Source organism: Anguilla anguilla, chromosome 13, assembly GCF_013347855.1.
Source record: "Anguilla anguilla isolate fAngAng1 chromosome 13, fAngAng1.pri, whole genome shotgun sequence".
NCBI classification, from domain to species: domain Eukaryota; kingdom Metazoa; phylum Chordata; class Actinopteri; order Anguilliformes; family Anguillidae; genus Anguilla; species Anguilla anguilla.
The window spans coordinates 21,617,819-21,633,137 of record NC_049213.1 but is presented as its reverse complement, the minus strand read 5'-3'; the positions used below and the strand labels follow the sequence as shown (position 1 = coordinate 21,633,137).

General features: G+C 40.8%; 1 long non-coding RNA gene across 1 annotated transcript in view; it reads right to left on the bottom strand.

Moving 5' to 3' along the window:
• Window positions 1–2,522: 2,522 nt before the first annotated feature.
• Window positions 2,523–15,319, bottom strand: part of LOC118210919 — a 58,608-nt gene continuing 45,811 nt past the window's right edge. Inside the window, exon 2 of the long non-coding RNA XR_004761933.1 lies at window positions 2,523–3,144. This is a non-coding gene — a long non-coding RNA (uncharacterized LOC118210919). The remainder of the gene's footprint in view (window positions 3,145–15,319) is intronic.

Genomic DNA, 15,319 nt, shown 5'->3' with positions numbered 1-15,319 from the left:
GGGTACTCCAGTTTCCTCCCACAGTCCAAAGACATGCAGGTAGGCTAAGTGGAGACTATAAATTGCCCATAGGTATGAGTGAATGGTGAGTGAATCTATGTGCCCTGCGATAGATTGGCGGCCTGTCCAGGGTGTATTCCTGCCTCTTGCCCAATGCATGCTGGGATAGGCTCCAGCACCCCCGCGACCCTGCTCAGGATAAGAGGGTATAGATAATGAATGGACGTATGGACAATTAACACTTGATAGAGACCTTTTACTCTGTGGACTATACACACCGATTTTAACCACTGTATTTATATCAATTTTGATTTACATCCTGCTCTTTTAGCCATGTTTTTTTCCCTCTCCACAAGACAGACAAGTCCAACAGTGGATGTATCTGAGACGCAAATGCCACTGTTACTGGAACAGGATTGATTAAATACCACCTTGATATTTTGACTACAAAACAGTGTTTAAACCTTTCCTCTGTGCTAACAGTAATGCATAGCGTGGCTCTATACAGATCTCTATCTATCTTGGTAGATATGCGCCTCTGGCTTGTGCAGTCCCAAAGATCAAACCCCTAGTCATCAAATAAAGACACAATCATAAAAAAAGATATATCAATGATCCTACTTGTGCTATCTCAGTAAGCATATCACAGCTGGCTGGGCACTGAACCATACGTAGGTATCAAGATCTTTCATCAGAACTAAACCCACCACCAAAGACACCAACTTGTTCCCCACGACATCGGCTTTCCAACAATACCAAACATGTTTACACTGTATTATGGAGGTTTACATAATGCTGATCCAGTAGGATATTTTGCAGCTGAGTGCTGCCTCTTTATCACACCCTGCTGACTCCCCGTCAGCACAGTAAACAGTCCGTTTTTTCCTTTGGGGGTCTGATAAGAGGCACACTTCTGTAAACTGGCCCACAGACCTGACATGATAACATTGCTGAAAAATAATTGTTCTGGTCTTAAAAAAAAAGGTCAGTTTGGTCCCCAGGCTGGAGGTCAATTAGCTTATTAACCCGTGAACCTGAACCGAGATATAAGCAGGCCAGTCTGCCAGCTAAGCAGAAGCCCGTTCCTTTACTTTAAATTAGCTGTGGAGACGGAAAGTAGCTGAGACTCCAGTACACTGTGTTATGGTTCTATATCAGTTAATTAATGCCTGGGCACGCAGGCTGGGCTGTGTGTGCCAGGCACAGAGTGAGAAGTGATAAGGAGTGAGGTCGCAGCTTGCATATCTGACGTGCGCCATTAACCGCACCTCCATAATTTGATGACCCTTTTAAGCTAACGCATTAGCTATCTATTGTCAATATTTCAATGGCATAAGAAGAAAGGAAACAAATTCTGCTTTACCTTCGGTTGGTTTTGTGAAGCTGCCAACGGAAGGCATGTCTGCCGTTCACAAGAACAATTCTGGTTAGATTAGGCATTTTTGATAATGACACTTTCCACCAGGAAATCGATTCTTTTCAGTGAAGTGCAAGAGAAGAACATAAGAAGATAAGAATAATGATGAGAACAGGCCATTCAGACCAAACGGTCATTTCCCTACAGAGAGCTGGAGTTCCCAGCATAGAATAAAGCTTGGACCAAAACATTCTGACAGTCTCTGCTGCTGTTACACGACCTAACAAGATGTTCCACACATTGGCAAAAGTGTAAAAATCCTTCCAACTTACAAACACCAAATTTCCACCTTCGCCCCCTAATGCACTACAATAAATGACAGACATGACTGAAGTCCCATCCTAATCCTTTAGCACTCATATAAATCACATGCAGTCAAAAGCCAATGGCAGAACGCATTTGCTTCCCCCTCAGTTCTACCCGTCATGGATGCTGTATTTTTTCTGCCCTTTTTAAAAGTTTTATTTCTCAAGAGGACAGTTTCAGCAGTCCTCTCCAACTGCGTGAGGGGTGGTGCTGTACTGATGGAATAAAGAACAATGGGCTCGGGGGGATTGTGGCGTTTTTGTTGTCTTCCTCTTTTTTCGCGAGCGGGCGCTGTGAGACGGCAGCGAGCTGCAGCCGGGTACTCGCCCAGCCCCTCTGGATCCTGAGGAGCATGCTCAGTGGGAGCCGCCTCTCCAGCTGTCCCGCGGCCAGCGCGGTCCTCTGAAACGTATTTGGCGGATTCATCCGTGTATAAAAATGACTGGGTTATACTGTCCCACAGGGAAGGCGAGCAGCCGCTGAGAGGTGAGTACTGCAGAGGCTCGACACTGTGCTTTACGCTCTGCGGTTCTGCCTCGCGTTTGGACTTAGGAGACTTCAAGTTCCTCAGCGCATTTCAGAATTTCGCTTTCCACTCAAGTGCGCAAACAAAATTTTTAATGCTCTTAATGTTCTTTCTCTGTTCTGTCTGTAAACCCCTTGGGGGTTTTGATTTCCAATGGCATCACTGACGTGAGGCAGCTGTTGCCCAGAGTGGTCTGTCAGTCACGCTTGTTGGCTGGGTTAGCAGCCAGCCTTATGTAGTTTGATTTAAAAAGACGTGATGGCATTGCCAGGTTTTAACCGAGCATCTTTATACAGGTTTCAAAAGAAGGATTGTGCACTGTGTAAGCAAGAACAGAAATATGCATTTACATTTACAAATGACCCCCACTAGAATATCTTATTTTTCATTATCATCCCTATAATGGTTTAATGCACACTGCACGCAGGCCTGGACTCCCTGTATAACATATAGTGCCATAAATCTTGAGGACTTAACTATGACTGGGAGCAAAACATGAAATGCAAAAGCGGTATTCACATAAAGACACGAGAACACACAATTCAAAAAAAAGGAAACCCATCATTAAGAACCAGAAATATGACTTGGGGATGTGCACGGTGTTAGAAGACCGAGCTTGTCTAAATCTGCCAGTTCCTATAGAAGAGAATAGCACTCTCAGCAATGGCTAATGCTATATAGGCAGAGAAGCAGCGGGCAGGGCCGTGAAGGGGCCAGGCTGTCATGACATGCTCCAGGCAGCGGGGGTCTCCCAGTCTCCACAGGAGCTCGGGCCTGAGCTCCACGGCACCCGCTCAGCCTATGGGGGCCGCCGACGAGGCCGCCCGCTCCTGGAACCGAGCGCATTCACCCAGAGCCCTTCTCCTGCAGATCGCCGGGTCCTCCGTCAGCACCCCTGCATTACAGAATGGCATTTCAGTAACAAACCGCAGCGCCCTCTCGCACCAGACCTAAAAGCGATTGCTTCTCCTGTGGACTTCCTCTTCCTCTGCACCAAGGCACTGCAGATGCAATACAGGAGAATACTCCAAAACTCCGTGTCAGGAGCTACTCTACTCAATTTCACAGTAAACAACCATGTATATGTACAACATGAGAAATTATATAAATGAGCACAAATTCAGTGTAGCATTTATGGGTCCAAAGTATAACATGAATTTGATTTGACAGCGACAGAGAAACGCATCATTTATTCCCTCGTCAGAGACCGTTCAGTGCAAATGTACGCAGACAGTTTAAGGCCTTTATCTGCATTTAAACATGCATCCCTTATTTACCTTATTTATTTCACCTTTTCTTGTGAGCATAGGCTGCATAGAGAAAACTACTTCAGTCTGAAGACAGAAAACCCAAAATGTAATGGGACTTGTCTTCTATTAAGTGGGACCCAGGCATCCGTCATATTCCTACTTAAGTCACCTAAGCCAGGATTGAAAATAGGATAAAGCGCTTATAAATTTGAGTTAAGCGCATATATATTTCCAGCCATGATTGGTCCCACAGTGAGTCACTACCCAAGTTAAAAGGGCTACACTGTGGTTAAAAAAATAAAAAATAAAAAAATAACTTTTTGAGAACCTGACTAATATTCTTTCTAAGAAAACTGAACAGAGAAAAAATTGTAATGAAGTGTGCATCATATCAGATGCATCGTTACTACCGTTAAAACTGTTATACAATTATAATATTACAGGTATTTATATTTTTAACCATTTTAATGTCATCAGTTGGATAGTATTTTCTTAGTTTTGTTATTGTACAATAATTAGTATGCAATACAATAATAATAATAATAATAATAATAATAATAATAATAATAACAATTAATTATTCCAGGAAGATTCATAATGTGGTCAGATGCCATCATAACACTGTAAAAACTATTTATTGATCAATGCTGCTATGCTGAAAAGCCACAACACAGACCGACAGACACAGACACACTTGTCCACAGACACACACACACACACACACACATGTACATGTCTGTGTGCGAATTTGTATGAAAGATGAATACAATCATACAAATAAATGCCAATTTTGTATCCAATCAGGAGAACATACAGCTATGGGATGAATGATGTCAGCTGTGATTTCATCCTTGGCGATACAAGCCATTTGAATAATTTCATCCTGTCTGCTTCATCACAGTGGAGGAAGTCGCGTCAGCTCCACATAACCTATCCTGTAAAGCGTGAAGACAGGACTTTAATTGACTATGCTACCATGTCGAGTCTAATTAGCATTTTCTCTTTCAGAAGGGAGGGTCATAATAAAAGTTTAACCAGATACAAAACACAGAAAATATCACGCATCGCAAGTCAACAATTTAAGTATCCTTGCCGAACCTAGGCCATCACAGTAACTATAGGATAGAGAAAGCAATTTTCTTGCAGGAGACCACCACTTTTCCTCATAGATCCCACTGACAGAGATGTACAAGATTACTGTTTTCCCAAAGAAGGAAACACAGCTGGAAAGGTCCAGTGTACATGAATGTCATTTAACACAGAAGGAACTTTCACATAACCTCACAAGACACAGTACCACAGAACCAAATAAAAATAAAAATAAACCCCAAACCACTAGAAATGAGGACTGTGTGAGACCTGGAATGTTTTCAAAATAAATAAAAAATGATGAAGGATTTAGTGCAAACAGCCTAGTACAAATATAGGACAAAATGCAGGGACAGGAGAGGAGTGTCATAGATATTTTATCAGGAGAATTTGACAGATCTGCAGCTGGTATTCTCAGAAATGTGCCTGGTCGGGGAGCAAGCATCATTATATTTTGTCCTTCAGTTTCCAGAAGAGGCCCATCCCAGACTCTCTACAGAAGTCAAATTAAATTATAGGATCTGCAGCCTGATCAAAGCCTGAGAAAGGCCACAGCACAAGTAATCCCCATCACAAAAACGATTACTTCACAAAGAAAGCTTGATTATGATAAACAAATTGTATCATAGACTCTAATCGTCTGGACTGCCATCTATGTTGCCATAGGATATGAATAACCCATTTAAGATAATTGTATTCTTTACCCTTTTTCAGAAGCCAGAAGCATCTCTCTGAGCGGCCTTATTCAATCGATGTTTCGTGACAGGATAGGATTCTGTTAAAACCTTTCTGGAGCCACAAAGAAAGCCATGTCTGTGATTACTTCTGGTACTTCATAAACTATCAACTGATCACAGGCTACAGGGACTGCATGACAGAATTGCACAATTCTGTCAATTCTGGTGGAAAGCAAAACAAAATGTTGACTAATGAGCAATGTGCAATAAGAAGCTTATGCAATAAGAACATAAGATAGAAAGCACCTATCCAATGCTCTCCAACGTTCTGAACAGCAGGATAGGGGGGTGCTGCAAAACAGACATTTTGAACGTCCGTTTTCTGCAGCAATTAGCCAGGTATGCAATAGACATGTCATCAGGTCGTCTGCAACTTCTCAAAGGATGTGGTCATAGAAAGCGTCTCGCCACACCTTCAAGTTTACTGTAGCTAATTTGGAAAAGGATATATATTCCCCAAATATATCAGCTCATCACCTTTTTAGGAGTCAGGTAGCCATTTTCCAGTTTTTCAAACCTTAAGTATTTTCAAAAACTGTGCTTTTTCTATTTGGTGTGTGTGACAGCCTGTTTGAATGTCAGTGCAATAATAAAGATTGTCTTATTGACTGAACAGAGCTGGGGGTGGATGAGTGCAGGGAGGGGAGAAGTGGAGATCACTGAAACACACATCAGTTACCTTTATAAAGAATCACGTGTGCTCACTGGCTACTCGGAACAATGAAGAGACTGAAGTTGCAAAAGCACACTTTAACAAAACAGAGCTTGTGTCTGTGCAGAAACTACAGTAGGGTTTCTTATGACAGACCAGAGGTCCTCAACCCTGTTCCTGGAGAGACTGTGTTTTCACCTTATAATCCGAACAACCATTTCAGGCAGTGATGTGATAATGAGGCTTCTTTAAAACTAAAATGAGTGCAGCCATCATGCGCTATCAGTGAGTCATTGAACAAATACCTGTGTTTTATTGTGGATACCCTTCAGCAGAAAGTGCAGCACACCTCCTATCTTCTATACAAAGAAAAAAAACTTCTTTTTTCCCCCACATATTCACTGAAAGACATATCACACTGTCAATTTGGTTTGCCATTCCATGAAAGGAAATATATGATTAGCTTCAGGGATGAAGAACAGCAGCCATGAAACAAATCAGCGTAGAAAGCTCATGAGAATATATGATCCCAATAGACTTTATTCACAGAGAACGCCACTCTGCTAACATGAATACATTTCCCCCTTTTTTTAGTTTTTCATTCCTCTCTTACTGTAGATTTTCATTCAAATTTTAAGTATTAATAAGCAATGCGCACAATTTTTCTTTTCTTTTTTTCTTGTTTTCATGGTACAACACTGAGCACTTGAAAAAATTTTTTTAAGTTAGTCAAGTTATTACAAGTATGCGTAACCGCACTGCCTGTAGCAATAAATAATAAGAAATGGCGATAGAGGTACATGAATGGATGAGGGTTAAACAGACCCATCAATGAGCTGTCTCTGGTTTGGGAGAACCAATATGACCTAAAAGTCACATTTCCTTTGTGTTCACGTTCGGATGAATGTTTGGTTTGTTTGGCAAAAGCCCTTACCCAGATCAATGTGCATGGCTTATGTTCTCCATGTCAGCCATTCATGCAGCTGTATTTCACAGAAGCGGTTCAACAGTACCCACACATTACTGCATACTCCTGCTCCAAAAGCAAATGTATCTGAACAAGAGTCACTGGATTAAAACCGCCTTTCTTCTGAGCATACACAATTTAAGTACACCAGTTTCTCAAGTGGGTCTGCACATGCCATTAAAGAAATTTCATACCACAAGACCGCAAGGCAGGATAATGACAGATCTGACTAAGGAGCAATTTCCTTCCCCTTATTTAAAGTATTAATTTCCATAACATTGCATTTATATAGCAGATGCTCTTCAGATAACCTCACAAAGTAATAAATACCTTCTCATTGCAGACAAGAAAAAGATGAATACAGCGTTAAGTGTTTGTAAGTAGGCGCTGAAAGCACACTCGTCTCGCACACAATGCGCTTGTCACTCAGCAGTTCACTGTGGCGGGTTTCTGAGGATGCACAGGCTGCCTGAGACAGCCGGAGTGTGGTTCAGACGGAGTCAGCTCGCAGCTCTTAATGGCCACATTAATGCTCACAGAGGCAGTGAAAGCAATGCTGAATCCAAACATTGTTATGCAGTCTAAGAATGAAGTGCTATTTAAAGTGCTAACGTTCTAGGCAGGATCAAGGTGGAAATTGATTTGTTGCGTTAATGTTTTGAATGCATTTATACAATTCTAATTCAAAGGTGTATATTTGAATACACACATACATACAGTATTAGACCATTTTGAAAGTGTGTGTGTGTGTGGGGGGTGAGGGGGTTGGGGTGGTAAGGAAGTCTCTCCTTCCTGCTTCCTGAGGTCTGGAGGGCTGCGCGGTCGGAACGCCAGAGCCGGCGGCGGCCTCTTCAAAGGAGCCGGCAGACGGGGCTGCGCCGGCCGGGCCTGGCCGTTACGCATCAGCCCCTCTCCTCCAGCGAGCGCGGAGAGGCACCGCGCCGCTAAATTATGCATCAGGCCCCCTTTACCGCTCCTCATCTCCGCCAGCCCGGGGCGCTGAGCACTTCATCAGAGCTCCGACAGCGCGCTTCGCTCACCACCTGATAAGCCCAGAGCCGAGGTGGGTTTTGTTGTGGGGGGGGGGTGGGGGGTAGGGGAGGGGTGGGGGCAGGGGTGGGCGGGGTGAGAAATAATGAATGAATCCTTAACTGTTAAGTTGCGTCGGCTAAAATGCGATTGGCTCCTTTTGAGTACCTTGCCATCTCTTATAAATTGAAAGTTAGCAGGAATTGCTTGAACGGTCTAAAATTGGTGATCTGAATACGGGAAAATGCCAAACATTTCATTTGCATTTCCTCTTTCCTCTAAGGCCTACTTCACTTAACAGGTTTTAGACTGTTGATTATGGAGCACCGTACTTTATTATGGATTAAAAATTATCCTGCGTTTTACTGATCTCTATAAGAATGGCAGTTTGACGTTGTTAAATAAGGAGGATAAACTGATTGGTATATTGTCATATATGATGTTTTCACTGGGCAGTCACCTTTTTTCTTTCTTTGTATTTATGCTTCAGGTCTAACACTCCCCACTCCAGTGATGGGTTATTGTTTATGACAAATGCTTACACACAGTTATCCCTGAAGTATGAGAGAGAGAGAGAGAGAGAGAGAACATGCAAACAAACAGCACCTGACACAAATCGTGTATCCACAAAGCTATCAATGAAGCATAAGGACTTCATTAACATAGCGCAAGGTCTTTATAAATCATTCATAAGCAAATGCAGTGTTTTATGGAATCAGAGATGGCACACATTATGTAAATGCCATTCATTCTCAAGAGTGATAGAACACATGATGTCACTTGAGGTACGGCCAACCCCGTGACCAATTTCCCTGCACTGATATTTATGAATTATTAAGAAGTAGGTTATGTACATAACATATGTTGCATGAATGTAGCTATAAATGCATCACAAAGGAATAAAGAATACATACATCATAAGCACACATTGTTTACTTATTTGCAGTTAATTGAATCACTTGATGCTCTAACACCAAACTAACCGTACACATTCTTGATTACTGTACATTCCACATGACGTTACATTTAGGGTAATTCCTTTCTTAAATCTTTTTTTTTTCCCCAATTCTGTGAGGGCCATTAACCATTTTAACTGGAAACCAATGAGAAACAAAAAATAAAGAAGTCTTTCTCATTATAGCAATACTAAGATAGGGCCACGCAGATGACGGTTTCTGAGTCACAACCTCTCAACCACCTGGCTGAGTTGTCGATTAATGATGAAAGGTTTCCAGCAATTTACAAGTATGACAAGTCGAAATGTGATCTACGGCTCAGCTGAGCACATTGTGTCGAGCCAGAGGGGTGTGAAGCGAGCTCACAGTAAAATGCAAATGTACAGGGACAGTGACGCAGTTTTGGTTGTTTTGGCTCTGTACTGCAGCACATTTGAAATGAAACGATGAATGTGAGGTTAAAGTGCAGCATCATTAGTTCATGCACAAGAAAGCCTGTTGAAGTTGCCTCTCAACATGATTTCCAAATCAGTGTCAATGCCAGTAAAGCAGGCTATCAAAAAAAAAGAAAAGTTAGAAAAAGTCAGAAAAATCTGAACAAATGAATCAGACATAGCGAAAAAATTGGGTGTGTCAAAATCAACTAGCTATTTGATACATTGTTAGGAAGCAAGAATGCACTGGTGAGCTCAGCTATCGCAAACAACCTGAAAGGCTGTTTGGACAGATAAACCTGTACCAAAGTGATGGGAAGAGGAACGAGTGAAGAAAGAAAGGAACTGAAACCACCCCCCTCTCCTGTGAAACATGGTGGAGGTAGTGTTATGGCTTGGGCATGTATGGCTTCCACAGGCTCACTTGTCTTCCTTGATGATGTGACTGCTGACAGCAGCACCAGGATGAACGGTGGACGGTGCTTCCTCTTGCAGCAGGACAATAGCCCCAAACATTCTGACAAAGCCACAAAGAAGTTCTGCAGGGCAAAAAAGTCTAACATTCTTCACTGGCTACATCAAACACCCAACTGCAATCCAATTTAACAAGAAAAAGAATTGAGCCAGCCTTAGCTCACAGCTTGTGGACATGCTGACATTTCTGCATTGCAATGCTGTGGAACTGCTCTACATTCAGTCTAGCATTGACCTCTTGTTGAAACCATCTGATGTGTTGAAGCCACTCAGTGGAGCAAAGTCTATTAATATTTGATGTTTTATGTTTTTATCTTCATTATTCATCTAAACAGTTGAGCCCATTTTAAACTGCAGACTTCAAATAACTTTTTGTCTTATATTATAAAGACATGCTGCTATATAGCCTACAGTTTATAAAAACCTTTATAATTATGCACAGATGCTTTATAGCATACATTTGCATATTTTTGTCTTATAACTCATCTTCTTAGTTGTCAAATATTCATTTTCTAAATATTCCCAGAAACAAAAGTAAACATTCCGTAAATCAACTAATCAATTAATCAAAAACAGAATCGCCAGATTAATCTATTATGAATATTGTTGTTAGTTGCAGCCCTACATTATAGTTATCATATCTAATCTTCCTTTGTATCTGTATCTGTATCTGTATACTCTATGGAAGAAAGAAAAATATTAGTTCACAAAGGTGTCAGTTTTTCCTTTATGGCATACGATACTGTTTGATGTAAACAAAGGTGTAACGGGTTCAACCTTTAGCAGAGGACATGTCCTATGCAATACTGAGAAATACAGATTTGTCCCCTCCAATAACCAATGAATACTTCAGTCAAATTTCCTCTTTTAGGAACTTTCTGCCAGCCAAACCCCACATTGAGAAATGTCCAGTCTTGAGGTTTCACTGAAGCGCCTGCCTCACATTCACATTTCATTTTAAATCAATCAGTTACAGTGGATGCATTGCATCAATTCAGTTCAAACTTATTTGTAGCCTATAGAGCTTTTCACAGAGAGAATTGCACACAGATGCTTTACAGAAACTCAAATTTATGAGAAATTAGGCAAGATTGAGCCTGAACTCCCAAAAATGCAGTGGCTGAGGTAAAAAAAAAAAAAAAAAAAGCTCCCCAGTGGGAGGGGAAAACAATACTCAGAGTGGCGATGAAAAACTCCCCAGGGAGAGGAAATCTCAGGAGGAACCCACATATAAAGTATACAGTATGTACAGCCCAACCTCCGATGGCTGGCCCAGCGTTGATGCATGCAGGCCTTTCTTTTGAGCCTTCACTTAAAAAGAGTGTGTCTAAAAGCCAGGACATGAAAAGGAAGATTGTTCTCCATAAGACAGGAGGAGGAAGAGAAGGCTCTGCCTCCCATTGTAATTTCAGCTATTCTTGGAATTTTAAAAAGGCAAGCTCCTTGTGAAGGACATAATTATGCTGAAGAGTAAGGGAAAAGTAGCACACCAACATATTCTAAAGCCTTGTAAGTTATCAGAAGAACATCAATTCTAAATTTAGCAGGCTAACGATGGTTGGTTTTTTGTAAGGAGCCTTACAAAGAGATTCTCAAATTTGGCCTGTGGGGAGCACAGATTTTCATTCCTACCATCTAATCAGGGACCGCTCTGAACCTGACACAAGGTGAGTGTAATTTCTGGCTAATCAGTGACATTACTGGACTATGGACTATCAGGCAGTAGACTAAACCAACAGTACTACTGACGTTGAGGACGAGATTTGAGCATTCCTGCCCCAGCAGCTGCATCCTGCAGCAGTCGGGAGGCTTTTCAGTGATTACTGATCACTTTTCAGTTTAAAGTAATCAGTGAAATGGCAGTCATTTATTGGTCAATGGTATGTCACTTACAATAGAGCTTTCCCACCTCTGTTCGATCCGTTTTTCCTGGAAGAATTACAGCGTCCTGCTTTTCAGAGTTGAGATGTAGATTTTTTTTTTAACTTAGATAATTACAATACATAAATTGTTCGCCCAATTTTTACTTTCTATTCTTTTGATCACAGCCAAAGGGTTCTCCAAAGAGCACTATTGCAAGGAGAAAAATGAACAGAAGCCCCTGCATATTTTTTTACACAAGACATGCAAAAAGAAAAAAAAAAACATTGCCAAGGATAACATAACATTTATTTCCATTCTGCCACAACAATACAAAATGCAGTGCAATTCCTCAACTCATGATGATATGAGCCTTTTCCATGTATTCTGGATCAGAGTTGTCATATTTATTTTGTTATATCTGTTTTACCCTTTGAAATATGTGATCTAGCAATGCTGCAGAAAACCTCTTGCCTCCATTTCCAAGCATAAACCTTTTTTCTTCGGTGAAAATAGGAAAGAGACACTTTCATCACGTGCATGATTCTCTGGCATTTGCCACATTTTGAAGCTTACAGTGCCGCAAAAAAGTATTTGCCCCCTTCCTGATTTTCTCTATTATTGCATATTTGTCACACTGAATGGTTTCAAATCTTTAAAGAAAATATAATATTTGAAAAACGGAACCCGAGTAAACACAAAACACATTTATTCAAACATTTCATTTCTTTAATGAAAAAAGTTATCCAACAGTCATATCACTCATGAAAAAATCACTGCTCTCTTGAACTTATTAACTGGCTGTACCAACCTTTGCAGCAATAACTGCAACCAAATGCTTCCTATAATTTGATATCAGTCTTTCACATCACTGTGGAGGAATTTTAGTCCACTCTTCCTTGCAGAAGGTCTTTGAGCATTAATGGCTCGTTTCAGGTCCTGTCACAGAATCTCTATTGTGTTCAAGGCAGGACTTTGACAAGGCCACACCAAAACTTTAATTTTGTTTCGTTTCAGCCATTTAGAAGGGGACCTGCTTTTGCATTTAGGATCATTGTCTTGCTGCATAACCCAATAATGCTACAGCTCTCAGATACTTGACCGAGCATTGTCCTTCAGAATCTTCTGGTACGAGCAGAATTTATGGTTCCTTCAATAGTCGTTCAGGTCCCAAGGCAGCAAAGCATCCATATTTGACTGTTGGTATGATGTTGTGACTGTGAAATGCTGTATTTTCTTTATGCCAGACATAATGGGACCGGTGTTGTCCAAAAGGTTCTATTTTTGACTCCTCTGTTCATAGAACACTAACCCAAAAGGCTTGGGGATCATCCAGGTGTTTTGCAAATGTGAGCGGACCACTGATGTTTATCTTGCTTAGCAGTGGTTCCTGCCTTGCAACTCTACCATGGATCCCATTTTTGCCCAGTCCCTTTCTTATTGAGGAGTCATAAACACTGACCTTAGCTGAGGCTAGAGAGGTCTGCTGTTCTTTTGCGATATTTTGTGAATTCCTGGATGGGTTGTCACTACACCCTTGCAGAAATTGGGGCTGGCTGGCCACTCCTGGGAAGATTCACCACTGTTCCAAATGTTCTCCATTTGAAAATAAAGGCTCTCACTGGGGTTCAGTGGAGTCCCACAAATGGCTTTGTATACATTTCCAGACTGATATATTTCAACAACTTTTTTCCCCTTAACTCTTCTGGAATTTCCTTTAATCATGGCATAGGAAACTTTGTGGTGACGATGGTAAGGTTCAATGAGTGAGGTTTATATTCAACAGGGCTGGCTGGAATCAAGCCTGGGTAAATCTAAATCAGTTAAATCTAATTATCAGTTAAATTTGGTTAATTGGTTGATTAAGGGGGAATTACTTTCACATGGGTGATATTGGTGTTCGATAATTTAAATATAAAAATAATTAAATAAATGAAATAATATATTTTCAAATGTGTTTAAAACACATTCAATGTGACAAATGTGTTAAAAACTATTCAATGTGACAAATATTCATTGAGAGCAACTACTTTTTCAGGTGACTACTTGTAACCATATGCACAAATTATGATAGTTCTGCCTTTGACAACAGGGGTTTTGCTGCTTTTTTGTGTGCAAAGATTTAGTTTCAATCGCTTTTGGTCATACTTCGCCAGCTTGTTACTGCATGACTGAGAGGAAGCTAATGCAAGGTGTTTTCTTCTGCCAGTAAAACAAATGACTTTTTCCCACAAATAAAAGCAAGGACAAATTACTAAACTGCACATTGTTTTTCACATTGTGCGCAGATGCCTTAGCATAGTTACGCGAAAGGACACAGCATGTGTGGTACGGTATGATGTGCATTTAAAAAGATATTACACACTTTTGTATGGAACGTGTGAAGAGGCTCCATTCTTTTGGAGACCTATTTTTCACGTAATACAGCCCGTCAATGTCAGCCTATGTGACATGCTTGTGAATGCTTTATGAAATGGTGAAATCAAGCACATCAAGTGTTATGTATGCCATCTTAATGCCTTATGGGCGTACACTTTATGAGAAGTGTGACCAAAATTGATTCTTGCACTTCACTCAAAACAGGGACCAGCAGAGTGGCCGTTTTTACATTTTACTTTGAGGTGGTTTATATATTTGGACTACTGAAAGGTTAAAAGTAAAATCCAAACAGTCGGGAGTAAAGAGGCTCTTAATGTTGTGCTGTTAATTAAATCACCTTTAGCCATCTGCTGAAGTAGCTATGAATTCTGTGAACAAGGTAGCTGATAGCATAAAGGCTTGTTTAGAATATCCGTGAATTCCAATGTGCAGTGTTACTCACAAGCAGAGGTGGGTAACCCGGCTTCAAAGAGTAAAAAGACTGACCATGTATTTGCTCCACCACCATGCACTAAACCAGCTGAGTCTAATTAGCATAACTCTTCAGCATGATAGAAGACCTAATTATTGTAATCAGCTGGTTTAGTGCATGTTGGTGGAGCAAATACATGGTCAGTCTTTTTACTCTTTGAAGCCGGGTTACCCACCTCTGCTCACAAGCCTATATCGTCTTATTCACAAAAATCTGTTTGAATTTGTTGGAAGATGGTAAAAGGTGTGAAACATGAAACTATGCTATTCAGAGTAGATTATGCTGCCAGATGTGATAATTCTTATACAGATAAAGAGAATTGCTCCAGAGATTTGGATTTGGCAAGGTGGCAGGTGCATATATTAAAAAGCATCATCTTTGGGGAGGAACATGTTTTTGTTGCTGGTTAGAAAAATAGCATAAATAAATCCAGTGTGCAAACATTTTTCAATGAAAGAGTACAAAAAGGGTAATTTCTGCAAATCTAGTAAAACAACATGTACTTTAAAAAATAAAGTTAACAGTGATAAAGATTTTCATTGGTAAAGATAACACAAATGCATTATAGCGTTGCTATTGCTAACACCTGTGTGTGATAAGACCTCTACAGTGCCTGGCAGAGGAAGCAATGTTCCAAGTGATCTATGGCAGTAATGATAATCTCCCTGACCCTGTCACAAAATTGCACCACAACCCAGAGCAACAGAAAAGACATAACTTGAATACTGAGGCTGGACAATATGAAAACCTCACTGACACTCAGATCACACA